This window comes from Artemia sp. Qi Xiang Cuo, chromosome 20, assembly GCF_049724085.1.
Source record: "Artemia sp. Qi Xiang Cuo chromosome 20, ASM4972408v1, whole genome shotgun sequence".
NCBI lineage: Eukaryota > Metazoa > Arthropoda > Branchiopoda > Anostraca > Artemiidae > Artemia > Artemia sp. Qi Xiang Cuo.
Genome location: NC_142813.1, coordinates 43,437,438 through 43,452,430, shown reverse-complemented (window position 1 = coordinate 43,452,430; position 14,993 = coordinate 43,437,438).

Below are 14,993 nucleotides of genomic sequence, written 5' to 3'. Positions count from 1 at the left end.
GTTTTTGTGTTTCAGAGTATGAATGGTTTAGCGCCAGATGTTTTTAGTATTTTTTTTTTTCGTTTTAACTCATTTTATCATGGATATGCTACGAGAAATGCTGGAGACCTAGTAAGTGAGCCAAGAAGTATGGTTCGTTCTAGCCATGTGGATAGGCACTCGGGTCCGGTGGTCTGGAATACTTTTCCAGTCTCAATTCGGGAAGCGGAAAGTGTCCCGCAATTTAAAAACCGGTTAAAGAAGCATCTCCTTGCCGACGGTTGGTGAGTGTGGGGCTGGAAGACGAGAGAGGACAAATTAAGTATTTTTGTTTTTTGTTCTGTTATTAATATATTCGTTTTATTATATTATTTTTTTTATTATTTATTTCTTTTTCCCTTGAAAGAATATGCCAATATAGAACGAACAGAAATTCATTAAAAAAAACTTTTTCCAAAAAATAAGTTTTTCAAAGAAAAGTAAAGAACTCCATTAAACAAGAAATGAGCAAAAATAAAATCAAATAATCTACCGAGCGTGAAACCACCACAAATCAGCATCGATAAATAAATGAAACCCAAAACGAACAGAAATTACAATAAATAACCGAGTCAATTTCAAAACGAGCAGAAATTAGTGTTAAGTTGGGCTCAAAACCCCTATGCCCTCCCTCCCAAAATTTGCACTTTACTGAAAAAAATACAAATGAATGTGCATTGTCAGTTTAATATACATATGCTGATATTTAGTAATCAAAATGTTAATATTATTTGATTTATTAAAGTTATAGAAGTAAAAACATTTATGTTTTTCTAAAGGGCCAGGAACTGGGCTATTCTACATTTAACATCTTCACTGCTCCCACCGTCTTTTACTAATAATACTGCCACTTGTGGCAGGTAATACTAACAACTTGATCGATCTTCTTGTAACCCATTTTCACCTCTTCCCTTTGATTTATTTTTAGTCTCACCGACTTGGTCTTCCTAAAAATTAGTTTTCAGACCTATATATTGCACCCTGAGCTCACGAAACCTCCAAACATCATTCACTATGCTAACAATTTCATATAAGACATTCAAATCATCAGCATAATCCAAGTCAAAAATAGTTTTGCTTTCCCATTTGTTTCCATGCTCTCTCATAGCCTTTGTCGTGTTCCTTGGGACAAAATCCAACAAAATAATTCATATAAATTGGGACACAACGCGATCCTGCTGATTCAACACGAAGCCAGCAACTAACCTTATTTCCTACTGCAATAATGTTGTTCTCGTACATAGCACTAATCACTTAAATGTGTTTATCTGGTACAAGAATAGGTGCTTCCCTGAAGCTCTCTTGCGGCATAGCACTAATCACTTAAATGTGTTTATCTGGTACAAGAATAGGTGCTTCCCTGAAGCTCTCTTGCGGAATAAAGCAATTGTTCATAATCTATAAAACTGAGCACAAAAGGCATAGCACTAATCACTTAAATGTGTTTATCTGGTACAAGAATAGGTGCTTCCCTGAAGCTCTCTTGCGGAATAAAGCAATTGTTCATAATCTATAAAACTGAGCACAAAAGGAATAGCACTAATCACTTAAATGTGTTTATCTGTTACAAGAATAGGTGCTTCCCTGAAGCTCTCTTGCGGAATAAAGCAATTGTTCATAATCTATAAAACTGAGCACAAAAGGTGTTTGTGACTCAAGCACTTCTCGATTTATTAATCTTAGAGTAAAAATGTGGTCAATCCATCCTCTCACCTTCCTAAAACCATGCTTTTCTACTCTTAAGAATTTATCTGCAGCGTATCTAAGTCTAAAAAGTATCATCATTCTAATTAATTTGCTTCTACAGAAACCAAGTTACTGCCTTTACAATTACCACACTCACTCGTGTTTAAGAAAAATAATATTCATAATCTTCAGTAATATATCCCCAGCTTCACAACCACCATATTTAAAAACTTATTTACCACACAATCAGCACATGAGGCCTTACTATTTTTTTAACCTTTTTGTATTGTCTCTAATTCTTCCTCGCAAAATAAATCTTCCTTCACTTCAGAATTGACACCAACTTTTCATTCTTTCCTATATCATTTCCTGTAACTTCATCACAGTTAGCCACATTCTCAAAACGTTTTGCTCATTTTTTATTTAACGCTTTCCTTTTCACTAATTGAGGCCCCGTTCCTATTTTTACTTGGACAGGTCCAAATTGACTGTACCCTCTTAATTTTTTAACATGCCTACACGATGTTTTATTAATATGCCGGCTGGTTGCGTCTTCCAGATCTTCATCAATTTTATCCATGGCTTCCACTTCACACCTTTATAATTCATATTTTAATGCTTTTTCTACTTTCCTCTTATTCTCATGTAATCTCAAATACCCATTGTACAAACCCCTTCTCATTTCCACCAAACTCAAAGCGTCTTCAATAATATTCCTTGGTGCGTTTCTAACTTTACTGTCTAAGACACCATATGCAACTTCACAAACTATTTTCCTAAATACCATTCCCTCCATCTTCTAGGTTGTCAAATTTTAGACTCTCCATCTTAATATTCAACTCAAATGATTTTATTGTGAAACGCCTAACACGGTCATCGCGATCAGTGGCAGTTCTTATCATAATAAAAGATAAGGCACTAAACAATCTGTACAGTAGATGAAGGATGACAAATTACCGAAGATTGTCCTTTTCGGCCAACCGTCTAGGGGTAAACACAAAGCAGGTCGTCCACGGTTGAGGTGGGGGGATGTCATACAGAAAGATTTAAGGGAAGTGGGAACTTCCTGGGAGGTTGTAAAGAGGGGGGCTTTGAATAGATTGGGATGGCGGAGGAGCTTACGTAGCTGTGTTAGCCTCAGGCGGCTTGGTGCTGCGATGAGTTGTTACTAGTAGTCATAGTAGTGCTAAACATATAAAAATCACAGCCATAGCCATCGTCATACAAATGTATAAGTAGTATGTTACCTTATACTTTGCGGCCTTTATGTTCCATCCTATGTTATTTGCCGCCTTTACGTTCCCTGGCAGCTTTCCAGTGCATGTACCTATGGATCTGGTTTGGTAAGTACAGTCTGGTTTGGTGGGTATAATCTGGTTTGGTGGGTACAGTCTGGTTTGATGGGTATAGTCTGGTTTGATGGGTATAGTCTGGTTTGGTTTTTCAAAGAGAGTGACTATCCCTATGCATATAGGTAATACTTCTACAGGGCATTACACCTTTTTAAAGAAAGTGAGTATAACTTGATTGGTTGTTGGGATTTGAATAAAATGAATAGTTTTCTTTACAATTCATATTAGTAAGAGAATTTCATTCAAAGAGAATAGTTTATTTGAGAGGATATTAGTGAAGAAAAAATGAGTGGTGAATTTACACTATTGGATATTAATGATGGAACCGGCAGCAGCAGCAATGATATACGAGTACCTAATGTAGCTGTGGAAATAACCGCCGGTTGTAGACTATGCCTTGAATGGGACACTATGTATGCTAGATACGTGATATCATTAAGCAAATTTAAGCAGGAGGAGCAGCTATGTTTTGCTGGAAAAGTGAATATTCTCCATTTAAATAGACGTTATTCAGTATTAGATGACCTATCGAAATATATTGACGAGAATACAATTCATGAATGATTATTATTGCGATAAAGTTCAATAAAATTGTTTCTAAGTGAATGATATTTTTTTCTTTCTATAGCAGACTAGCGTATGTTTTTTAGGGTAGAAAAAAAAATTCTGGTTAGTCTGAAGTTGGCTGTGAGAGAGTTAGGACTCTAAAAAATGGATAGATTCGAGAAAGAGCAAATCATGGGGAATCTAGTTCTTATGGAAAAACGTTTGATTCTAGATGACAATTTTCTAGAGTTGTCTATTCAAAGGAAGATATTTTCTCGAGGGATGTTTGTCGATATAATAAAAACTGATTCTCCATCATTAGACTATTGTATAAAACTTCTACATCGTGGTTCAAATGTATTTACACAATTTATTGATATATTGATTACGACACGGCAAAATGATACTGTGGATATGATTTTAAATACTATCTTAGAAATTTAGGACTTTTTTCATGACAAAGATGGTGTTCAAGGATGATTTACTCCTCTCTCTCTCTCTCTATCTCACACAATTTTTGTTGTTGCTAGCTCAGTTTCATTGTGGCAGTGAGAGTGTCAACACATGACAAAATATTTCATACATGTCCGTTATGTATGTACACACTGAGCAGCTGGTCATCATCATGTGAGAATTGCACAATGATTGAGGAGTATTATGAAAAGTGTAAATTGTGCAACCCATGTAAATTGCATAGAGAATATGCTATACAAATTAAAGGTTGTAATTCTAGTCTTGAAGAGGTGTGTGACTCTCATCCTAGAGGTCACTTATGCTCCAATTGTCATTATGATAAATGTAATCAGTGGGAGAGTACATATCCCGGTATGATTGGAAAGAATCCTAACCGTGATTTTAGTTTATTGCTACGAGATTGGTATCGTCGTTGTTTTAGATTGTTCTGGGAGGAGAAACCGGGTCGGAGATTAAATTTCTGGAACAGCAAAAGAATTTATTTTCTACTTTATCGTTGTGAAGATACAGGGTCTTATGATTATAAGCCCATTGATTTTTATTTGAAGTTGAGGGAATATGATTCGACATTTGAAAACACTGTTTATGAAATTACTTCAGATGCGCAAATTAAAACATTTAGTTCTATAGAATGAATGAGATTAGCATCATTGACTAAACAAAGAGATGTGACAAGAGTGAAGTCACACTCTACTGTAGAAAATGTAACCCTGACATTGCAATACATCAGGATCAGTAGACTGTGAATTCAGATAATCTACCTGCACTAGTTGTTGTCGACAAATACCTAGTAGTGGATGAAATCTAAAGAGTAGAAAAGTCGTTTTATCATGTATATAAATTTTTTTTTTTATTAATAAACAATTTCACATACATCTTTAGAACAGTTTATTCTTAGGGCACTAAAATCAATATTAAATACACTTGTAAGTATATTCTGCACTAGAAAGTCGTTCAATTGAGGTAAGTCAACGTAGATGTTGAGAAACTGCTTGTTGGTGTAGCCACGACATCTGAACATGAAAAAGAGTAGTGCATGAAAGCCAAATGTCTTAGTCTTTAAATCCTGTACTCTTCGTTGATTTTGAATAATGGTTTTCCTCCTCCTTTCAATAAATCTGCTGATGTAGGGGGCGTATAATTTATACGATAGGAAAAGAGGATAAATAAATTTAATATTCTTCGCATTTTTAAAGATACCTAACCAATCATCGGTTGTCAAAGTCGATGGAATGCTATTAACAATCATTAGAGCATTTTTAACACTTGGGATTTGTTCCAATGAAGTTCGAAAGTATGCAATAGGAGTTCTATATAGACATGTAAGAATCCATTGTAAATAAGTTGATTATTCGATTTGTGTTCATGGTGCTGGGTCTAGTAGAACAGTGCCGCTAAGTGTGATTTTCCAACATGTTTCGAATTGACTCAATGATATTAGTGTGATACTCTCAGTCAGAGCATTGGCAAATGTACACTCTAAACGTACATTCTCTCTTCTTACTATGCTCATATCCTGTGAGCCAGACAAGTCCAAAACAATAACCCCATGATTTTTTGAAAACATTGAATTAGTTATTCCATTTTCAAATAGTTGAGAGTCATGATCTAGAGATTGCATGGTCAACTCGTACAGAGTTATATAGAATTTTTGTCAAACGATAGAGTTTAAAGTGGAATACCATTCACTTTGCACTCTAGGCTGGCTAGACCAAAAAAATTAAAATCATGGGGGTGTGCAGTCCAGTATCCAGCAGCACTTCCCCTCTTCACAAAGGCAAAGGCCAGTTTTTTTGGGATTTCCCCATTGATAAATGGTGAATCACTATAACTACGAGAGCCTGTTGCACTTTGATGTTGATAGGTGATCCTATGGGGGACAAGAAGTTTAATAGTAGTACCATTCGTTCTTTTTATTTCCGTTGACACTGTAACAGATCTAACACCTTGTTGTTTTCGGACTGGGCGTATTTTCGAAATGATTATGAAATTTACATTGGGTGCTCGTGGAAGTGTTTTTCTGAAAATGAAATTCGACGTGGCCATCTGTAAATTTAAGTCAATCTTGATTTTGGGGGTTAGCCATTGGCAAATATTGAAAATCTCATGATTTAATTATGTAAATAGATGGTACTTCAGGGTCACTGCAGTAGATAACTCCCCGTCAGCATCAACGCCTGATCTATATTCATAGCCCAATGATAGTCCCCTCAACACCTTGTATGCCTTTGACGTCAAAATCGTAAATTGTTTGTAGAGTGAGTAGTTTGATAAATTACTACTAGCGCTCACCAATGTTTTATTAGTAAATGAATTAATCTTTTTAAATAGGTTTTTTAGAATATAGATTTCATAGGAGAGACCATCGCCAGCAGTTGGAGTGTATTTTCTGACTTTTTCTTCACCGCAACATTTAAATCAATAAATGTTGACGACAAATCAATGAAATAGTCTTTATTGGAAAATATTTAAAAGTGTATATTTTCTGAGAGGGGTTGTTGGGGATGAAATTGTTCATAGTAGCCATAATTCACACTGACATCAATATTTTAAGCATTGAATATATTCAATGAGGAACTGATTGATGGATATGATTCCTTGTGGGGGAGATAAGTCATCTTAAGAGAAGAAATCCTTCTTTGATCTAACAATCTTCTTCTTTTTCTTCTTCTGCTTATTGGTCTTCGTTGTTTTATTCTTCAAAGTCCTTGTTGATGTCCATTGCTTCCCGCCTGCGTAGGGACTGATGAGTGAATGATGCGAACGAATTCTTTTCAGCCCCTCCCCATTTTTTCTAAATTTTAGTTGCTCCCCAACGGCTCTTGCTGAAGATCTAACATTGTCCTTAATACTCCTTGAAATTCTTACCTGAACCTCAGTCCTTTGGTGTTGAGGAAGCAAAATTTGATGCGGCTGGTACAAGATGTTTTCTGGCAAGGGTCAGAACAAAACAAAATAGCCAAGCAAACCAGCTACCAAGACCATAGCCAGACATTGTAGTACGACCCTTATAGTATTCAAATTCATTGTCTAATTGACATGGACTGAGAGCACCAAGATAGAAATCAATATCGAAATAGACAAATATAATTCTCCTATTTTTAATTCTAGATGATCGTACCGTCGCTAATAAGGAGTAAAATGTGGAATGTAATCCCTGCTAAGTCCTTGGTTATTGCATGAAGATCACCCAATTCACTTCTTTGTGTTAACAGACAGAGTTTCAAATATGAAGTGTTTACAGGAACATACTGAAGATGCTTTATATTGTAGTGATGAATATGTTCTTGCTTTGTTTTTCGTTCAAGAACTCTTAGGAAGGGGACATTTGAATTACAAACTCTCGATGTTTCCACAAATGAGGCATAGAGAAATGTAAAACGGTTCGCAGCCACGTCAGTCGGATAGTCAGCGATATTAAAATTAGTGTTGTCGGCACTTTTGCCATTGATTATATTAAGCTTAAAGCCAAGAACATCTCTCAGATTGTCATTGAGAATAACCGTTTCGTTGGCAATAGGTGAACTAATGTAGATCTTGCCCTCCTTCTTTGAATAGTCGAAATGAAAAGCTCCTTTTTTACGAGCAGAAATTCTTTTATTAATAGAACGACATAAATCATTCATACAGGCTAGTTCCTCGTAAGGTAATTCAATATATGGATAATCCATCCAATTGATTTTTGAATTTGTTCTTGATCACTTGAAGGTGGTGGTGGTGGCCAATTATAGAGTCTAATTTTTATAACATATCTACGATTCTTTCTCAGGATGTCATAGGTATTTTTGAGAATACAGTCGACAAGAGCCACTCCATATACACCGTCACATTTGATGGCGGGGGAGAGTTTTGTCTAAACATCATTTGCTCTATTCAACTCGTTGTACAGAGGATTAGAAACATTGGAAATGAATTTTACATAGAAATCATTGGGCATTGTCAATATCTTCAACACCGATCCAAGAATCAAAATTAGAGTTGTATCCCAGCCACCGAACAAGTAACTGTTTCTTACCCCTGCGAGTACGTGTCTTCAATATCTTTTCAATTTGACAGATTTCCCTAGCATTTTTAACTTTTTGCAGTTCATAGTCATAAAAGCCGACTAGAATCTCTTCATCTTTGGTATTACGCAAGCGATAAGTTATGGGTTTAGAGTCTAGGATTTTTGCCACTTTAAAAAGTTCAGTGGACCACAAGTAATTCCCCTTTTCAAAAACATTAGTTGTTCTATTAATTCAAACAGTATCACCAACATTGCATTTATTTTTCTTCTTCTTGACAGCTAACTCATTGGAATATACTTTAAGAAATGTGTCAATTGTGTCGTAATCAGAATAATGAGCTTTCGTTGGTGTAGAGTTGGACAATGAGCGATGAGCTTGTTGATTGTAAATCAACATGATTTTATCTAGATCATGAATAAAAGTCGGTGTATTTTTCAATGTACAATATCTTGAAATTAAAAGTCGAATAGTTCTTATCAATCGTTCGGCCAATGCAGCCTTTATAGGACTGTGACCATGATAGAGCAGTGTACTATATTTCTCTAGTACTTTTGCAACATGAGGATTAACAAATTCACTACCGCGATTTTTTGAATTTTTTTATATGAATCCTGTTCGAGAACACTTTTAATGACATAAACACCTTCAACACCTCTCTTTGATCTTCATGGAATTGGATATGCCTAGCGACTATAAACACTGATTGCATTTAGAATTTACTTGTACGGTGTATTGTGACGCCTTAGAAGCTAATCTCCGTCCAAGTGTCCTGATGGCATTATATACAGCGGGTAAAAGGCTTCTGTTGGTCAATCTTACCGGGAACACAGCCTTTGTCGCCTGTGCGATGAGTTACTTGGTGCGTAGTGTAGAAAGTAACGGACGTTATGGGTGTGAACACCGGTGATTTTGGAAAGAGTAATTGGGGACCTTAAATTCCCCACCTCACCGATACTTTTATAAGCACCTTTCAGAACTGCAACCATTTTGAAGGTAAAAACGTTACGTAACTTCTGCTACAGTGTTGTTGATGTACTGTTGGTGGTGATGGTGGTGTATGTAAAGGTGACTTTGATACGCCTTCACTTTTTTTTAGCTGTCAGCGGTGTGCTATTATTTTCCAGAATTGATTTAAAATCTTCTTATTTTTTTAATATTCTCAATGTTGTTGATGATGATGATGATGATGTATTTTCGTTTAATTTTTTTAGAATTTTTCTATTCCCAATAAGACTTTTTGGGAAGTTTATTGTATTTAGAAAGTTGTATATATGAGCGTCAAATGATAATAGTCCTTTACGATTTGTAACCATGTCATACATTAAATCAAGTAGATTATAGCTCTTGCCCTGAATTATAATCCTTTCCCCATTGCTCTCAACTTGAATTTGATCACTTTCCAAGAGATAGGTTAGGAGTCGTTTTATTTGTTAAACAAATTAGATGGGCATAAGATTTCCAAATTTCATTACAAACTAATCCATTTATTCCATCTTCAATTGTTTTCCAGCAGCAGCAGCAGAATACTCAGAAGATGATTCCTTTTTGGGATCAGCAGCAGAAGCAGTGGGCTTCGATCGAAATGACCTGTGTTTGTCCTATCGGCAAAGTGCATCTTGAAGAAAAACCGGTTTTTATCGTTCTCGATATTCTTCATGCTGAGGAATTTAGTCTGGTTATTCTGAAAGTATTCGACTGGTGAGAGAACTAGTTCTATAGGAGTCAATCTGTAGGGTTTTGCCATATAGAGAAAACTGTTGACAAGTCCTGCAATTATCGGCAGTAAAAGTGAGAAAAGAAGTCGTTTCCTTTTAAAATTCTTTCCTTTCTTTTTAGAGGCCAATGTACGTACAATGGAACGATGTTGCTTTGCCTACTGCTTAACTACTTCTGGCAGTTGAACATTACCCTCGGTCAAATTTAAACAAATTTCAGATATTAGATTAATGAAGTCATTGTCAATACCGTGTTTGAGTATTGCTTTCCTGAGCGGAGGTTTTGAAGTGCTTAGAACTAAAAACAGGTGCCTATTTTCATGTAGTTTCTTCAATGTCATGATAGTAACTAATAAGTTTTTTTAGAATTCACAGGAAGATATACTGTAATTTTACCGTCGAAAACATTTGTGGCTAAAAATATATCCTCGGGTGTATTTTGATTATGATCCAATAAGATATAACCGTGGGGTTTATTAGTTGCCTGATTGTATGCTGAGAGCAGAAGTTTAGGGGAACCTGGATAGATCTGTTTATTGAGCGTTATTAGCGAGCTAGAATCACGAACAACTCTGTAGATGATATATTAGGTGCAGTTCAAAGCAAGTGTTCGCATAGATTTGCTCTGACGAAAGAGATTGTGTAGAATCAGAGTAACGGAAATCTGTTCATGATGAGAGCGAAAAGTGAACAATTGCAGCATTTCCCGCGACCATCTTTTAATACATTCAGCCAGATAGTCAATGATCAGCGAAGAGTTTGGTTCAATAATGTTGAAAACATCAAGTCCCTGTATGAATTGTATCTGCACCAGTCCCATGGCAGCAATTGCTTTTATTTTATCGTATGACTCCTGCCAAATACTATAGCAATAGTAGATTTTTTCGGCTTTTCCACAAACATTTTATCACAATTTTAATTATTTTAGTTAAGAGTTTTGTTTTGCCCAAAATTGAGGGCCCACACAGAAACGATCTAAATGGTGTTATAAATTGATACATGTTCACTTCAACAGTTCACCTGGGCAACTAAATGTAGACCCTAATTGTCTAATGACTAAATAATTTCCCTACTACTACTACTCTGTTCTTCAAGAAGAATATGAAGACGAATAAAGAATCATATTTTCTTTTATTATATACATAGAAAAGTAACAATACATTGAAAAAATCACATTAAACATGAAAAAATACACTTTTTTTTAAATTTATTTATAATAAAAAAATACAGCATTTACATGGGCACACAGAGAGAAAAAACACTTGAATACTTTTTTTGTTTATTTATAGAGAAAAAAATACAGCATTAAATTAGAGAGCACTTGAAAAAATATCACTTTTTTTAATGAAACATTTACAAAAAAAATCTGCTCTAAGTAAAAAAAAAAGATAACTTTGATAGTGGCAGTGCGCCCCCCGCGCTGGCGGCCGGCCCCCCCCCCCCCAGGCCGCGAGCCCCCCCCCCCCCCAATGCCGCGAGGCCCCCCCACCAAAGGTTTTAGGAAATAATTTACAGGACTTTATTTAAACCGAGACTTTCCCTATGGATAAAACATTCGGCCCGGTTTGAAGTTAAATATTGACCAAGGGGGAGGGTGGTCACACCGTCTTGACAAACATAGACCTTGTCGGAAATGGTACTCATCGCAATTTTTTCTATATTTACAGTAAAGTTCTTGTAGTTGAGAGACCGAATTCCCCGCGATTTGGCTCGTGGAATTGTATATTCAACAATACAATTCCTATACATGTCAATGTAAAAATTCTTATCCACATAGTGTGTTGGTACTCCGTTAAAACGTTTCTTGATTCCCTCATCGTGTTTCAGCATAAAGTACACCTTCGGACCTACGAACATACCACTGGAAATCATGTCGCTTCCCGTTTCTGATTTAAAAAATAAAAGCTGATTTGGCGCCCGACGTTTAACTAGCTCTGGGTAAAAACCACTCCAATTGGTGTAGTCCATCCGTGAGCTGATAATTTTACCGTGCGCCAAATCATCAATTAGATTTTGGGTTTTTACTTTTAACAATAGAGAATCCGTGTCACCATAGCAGACCTCTTCTTGCCAATTTTACGGCCACTTTACCCTAGCCACATTGTATTACAATTCCAACATGAGCTTTTTAGAGATCTCCAAGATCGCACTGCCTGCAGCATTATTTTTATTCAAAACACTGCGTCTTTTTTTTCCTATCCAATAGTACTATGTCTGGACCGATTATTAGAAAGAGAGTATAGTTTAAATTTCCAATAATTCGAGAACAGTGTTTAGGGTCGATCATAGAGTCTCAGTCTCTACAGTTGAGAACACTTTTACATAGTTTACCGAAGACTGAATTCAAAAGCAGCTTATAAATTTCTTTTTCAGCTTTCGTCTGTGCTTCAGAACGTTTGCTGACAAAAGTGTCAACATACGTTTTCAAATAGGGTTTTTGACTAAACTGGTGTGCTCTGTGAAGCTTTGTGACGTTGAAACCGTTGTTGCACATCCATTTTAAAGCTACATGATGAACAACTATGTTTCTTTTGGGCAGAAGGTCAGCAACAAGTTTTGGTTTTGAAGGTGTCCAATGCAATCCGTCCACCTCTACTAAACGCCTATTGCGAGGTCTCAAAGAGTCCTTAGTCACAGGTCTATTGATGCACGGGAAAACAAAATCCTTTACTGAATCTTGAAGCTCAACTGGTATCTCCCCATCAATTTCAATTTCAAAAAACCATCCAACCGGTCCATTCTCCTCAACTCTGTCGTCGTCAATGTTGGGGAAATGGGGAGCTTGAGGGTCATTGAGCCATTTATAGTCACCGCAAGGTAGCGCATAATGGGACATGGCCGAGGGGTAGAGAGAATTCATATCAAGCAAAACTGCATCCGATTTTGTCCCCGTCTTCTCTCCAGTTGGATCAGTTTCCAAGATACGGTCCCCGTGACAAACAAACCCCCCCTCATTGATCGTTCTATTAGCAGATGCTGATCAATTTCAGTAATTCACTCAATTTCTTCCCCACACATTTTTTTGATAATTTCTATCACCATACGAGGCGAAGAAAAATAATAGACCACATCAAGATTAAATTCTTTAAATATTGTACCCGTATTTTGACACATAATTTCAAACAAGGTTAAAACATCACTCAAAAAATACAGTTTGAAGTAGTCAAATCCATTTTTACACCCTCCCGCTGCACAAACTTTTAGCAAAACTGTATTCCTCGGGGGTGCAACTACGATCGTGAAGACTGTCGTAAAACGATTCAATACAAGGAATAGACTCCTCGGCGAATCTCGACATGGAACAATAATAGTCATACAGATATATGTCCTTGACCGTTAACAAATCATACAAATCATTTGGAAATTGTTGCTTGAGAAGGGGGAAAGCATTGCAACCGTCGTTGTTTTTCTGCACCTGAATTAATTCGCTCAAAGATTTGGGGAAAAAACTGTATGAATCTAAAAGGCGAATTTTATTCGTATACTCAATGTCGGCTTCAACAAATTTCCACATAAATTCCAAAACAAGCAACTTTTCCGCTGATTTAGGTATGATTTTGTAGGTAAAGCTGTCTATCACCCATGCATCATCTATTGTTCCATTTCTTTGAAGATTTGCTAATGCTGGTAACACATACTTCAGATCATAGTTAGAGTTATGTATAAAAACAGGAAGAAAAAGTTGCTGTTTAATTTTTAAATTACATGAATTGTGAGCCCACTTTTGAAAATTACTTTTTCCTAATTAATTGGGATCAATAAGGTGGTTATGATCCCGGATCGCGTCTTTTGGGACAAGAACATCTCTACAGACCCAGCAAATTGTCCCCTTTTCCAACGCCAGTTGCTCTTTATCTGACAATGTCATTGGGTAATTGATGTGACGCAATCGTGAAATTGCCCCGTTTGCTGTTTTTATTAAAGAAACCAATAGCTTTTCCATGCTGCCCTCCTCATCCATAGTAAAAAAAACTCTTCCAATTGCATTTGATTGTTAGAATTATGACGGGCGTGTGCATAGAAAGACGCGACTAGTATGTACTTCATGACTATATTTGACATTGATGAGTCCGATACCTCAATCAGTCTCTTTTCGCAATCTAAACACACTTTATCAACTTGTAGCAGGTAATTTTGAAAATTTTTAAGATGTAAAGTGTCTTTGCCTTCTGCCGGCATTTCAATTCGTTGATTCACATGAAGTCCACGATGGCTCCTGTGACCCGAGAACTTTCTCTCCAATCTACTGGGGGACAGGAAACTGGGGCAGTAGAGGCGCTCCCCTTTTTTCAAGTCTTGAGATAGGGCTCATCTTATCTCTGTAACAGGGAAAAAATGACCATAGGACGTCGCATCCTTGGGGTCTTCGTAAATCATCGAAACACAATTTTTAACATTTTCCACCATCGGTGTCCTCACTGAGTAAAAACCTCCTTTTCTATTTGGTTTCTTTCCCCCATCTACAAATTCAGTGTCATACTGGAGAACAACCACCCCCACCCCAACATTTTCATTTTATTTTTAAAATATGCTTATTTATTTAAAGGAGACCGGATAATTTCCTTCTAAACAGTAAAAATTTAATTTAGGGAATTTTTCCCGCCATTACGTGCAAGTTCGTCGAGATTTTTTACTCTTGAATCTTTGTTTAATGTTTTATGGGCTGCTGCTAAAAATGCATACTTAAAAAATTGCAGCCCCGTGTCAAATCTGAAACCCTGAGCCCCTCCTGTAGCCGACAAATCTGGGTGGCATTTTATTTTTAGATTACCCGATCCCCTCTTAAAATAAAGTATTTTTTAAATCTACTGAGATTCAGATCCATGTGTTCAATGTACAAAATTGTGGACCCACTCCCTCTCTCATTAAATGTGTCCAAAGTTGAAATTAGTTTATTTACCCAGTTAAAAAAGTTGTCTTCAAATTCGTTTAGACCTGCGTAAAAATTCTGGCTCCCTGCTGAAAAATGAAAATGAAAAATATCCCCGGATGTCCTCTTTTGTAAATAGACTTTTTGATTCACCGAAGCTTTAACCCCCCCTTGGCCCCCCCATTTCTGAATATGAATCTCAATGTTTGCTCGAATTCTATCGATATAGCTATGGAGAACTTTCACAGGGTCAGTTAAAATAATGCCCGCGTTTTCCTCGGGGGGGTTAAAATCTACCCTGTATGTTTGCAGGTGACTTAGAGCA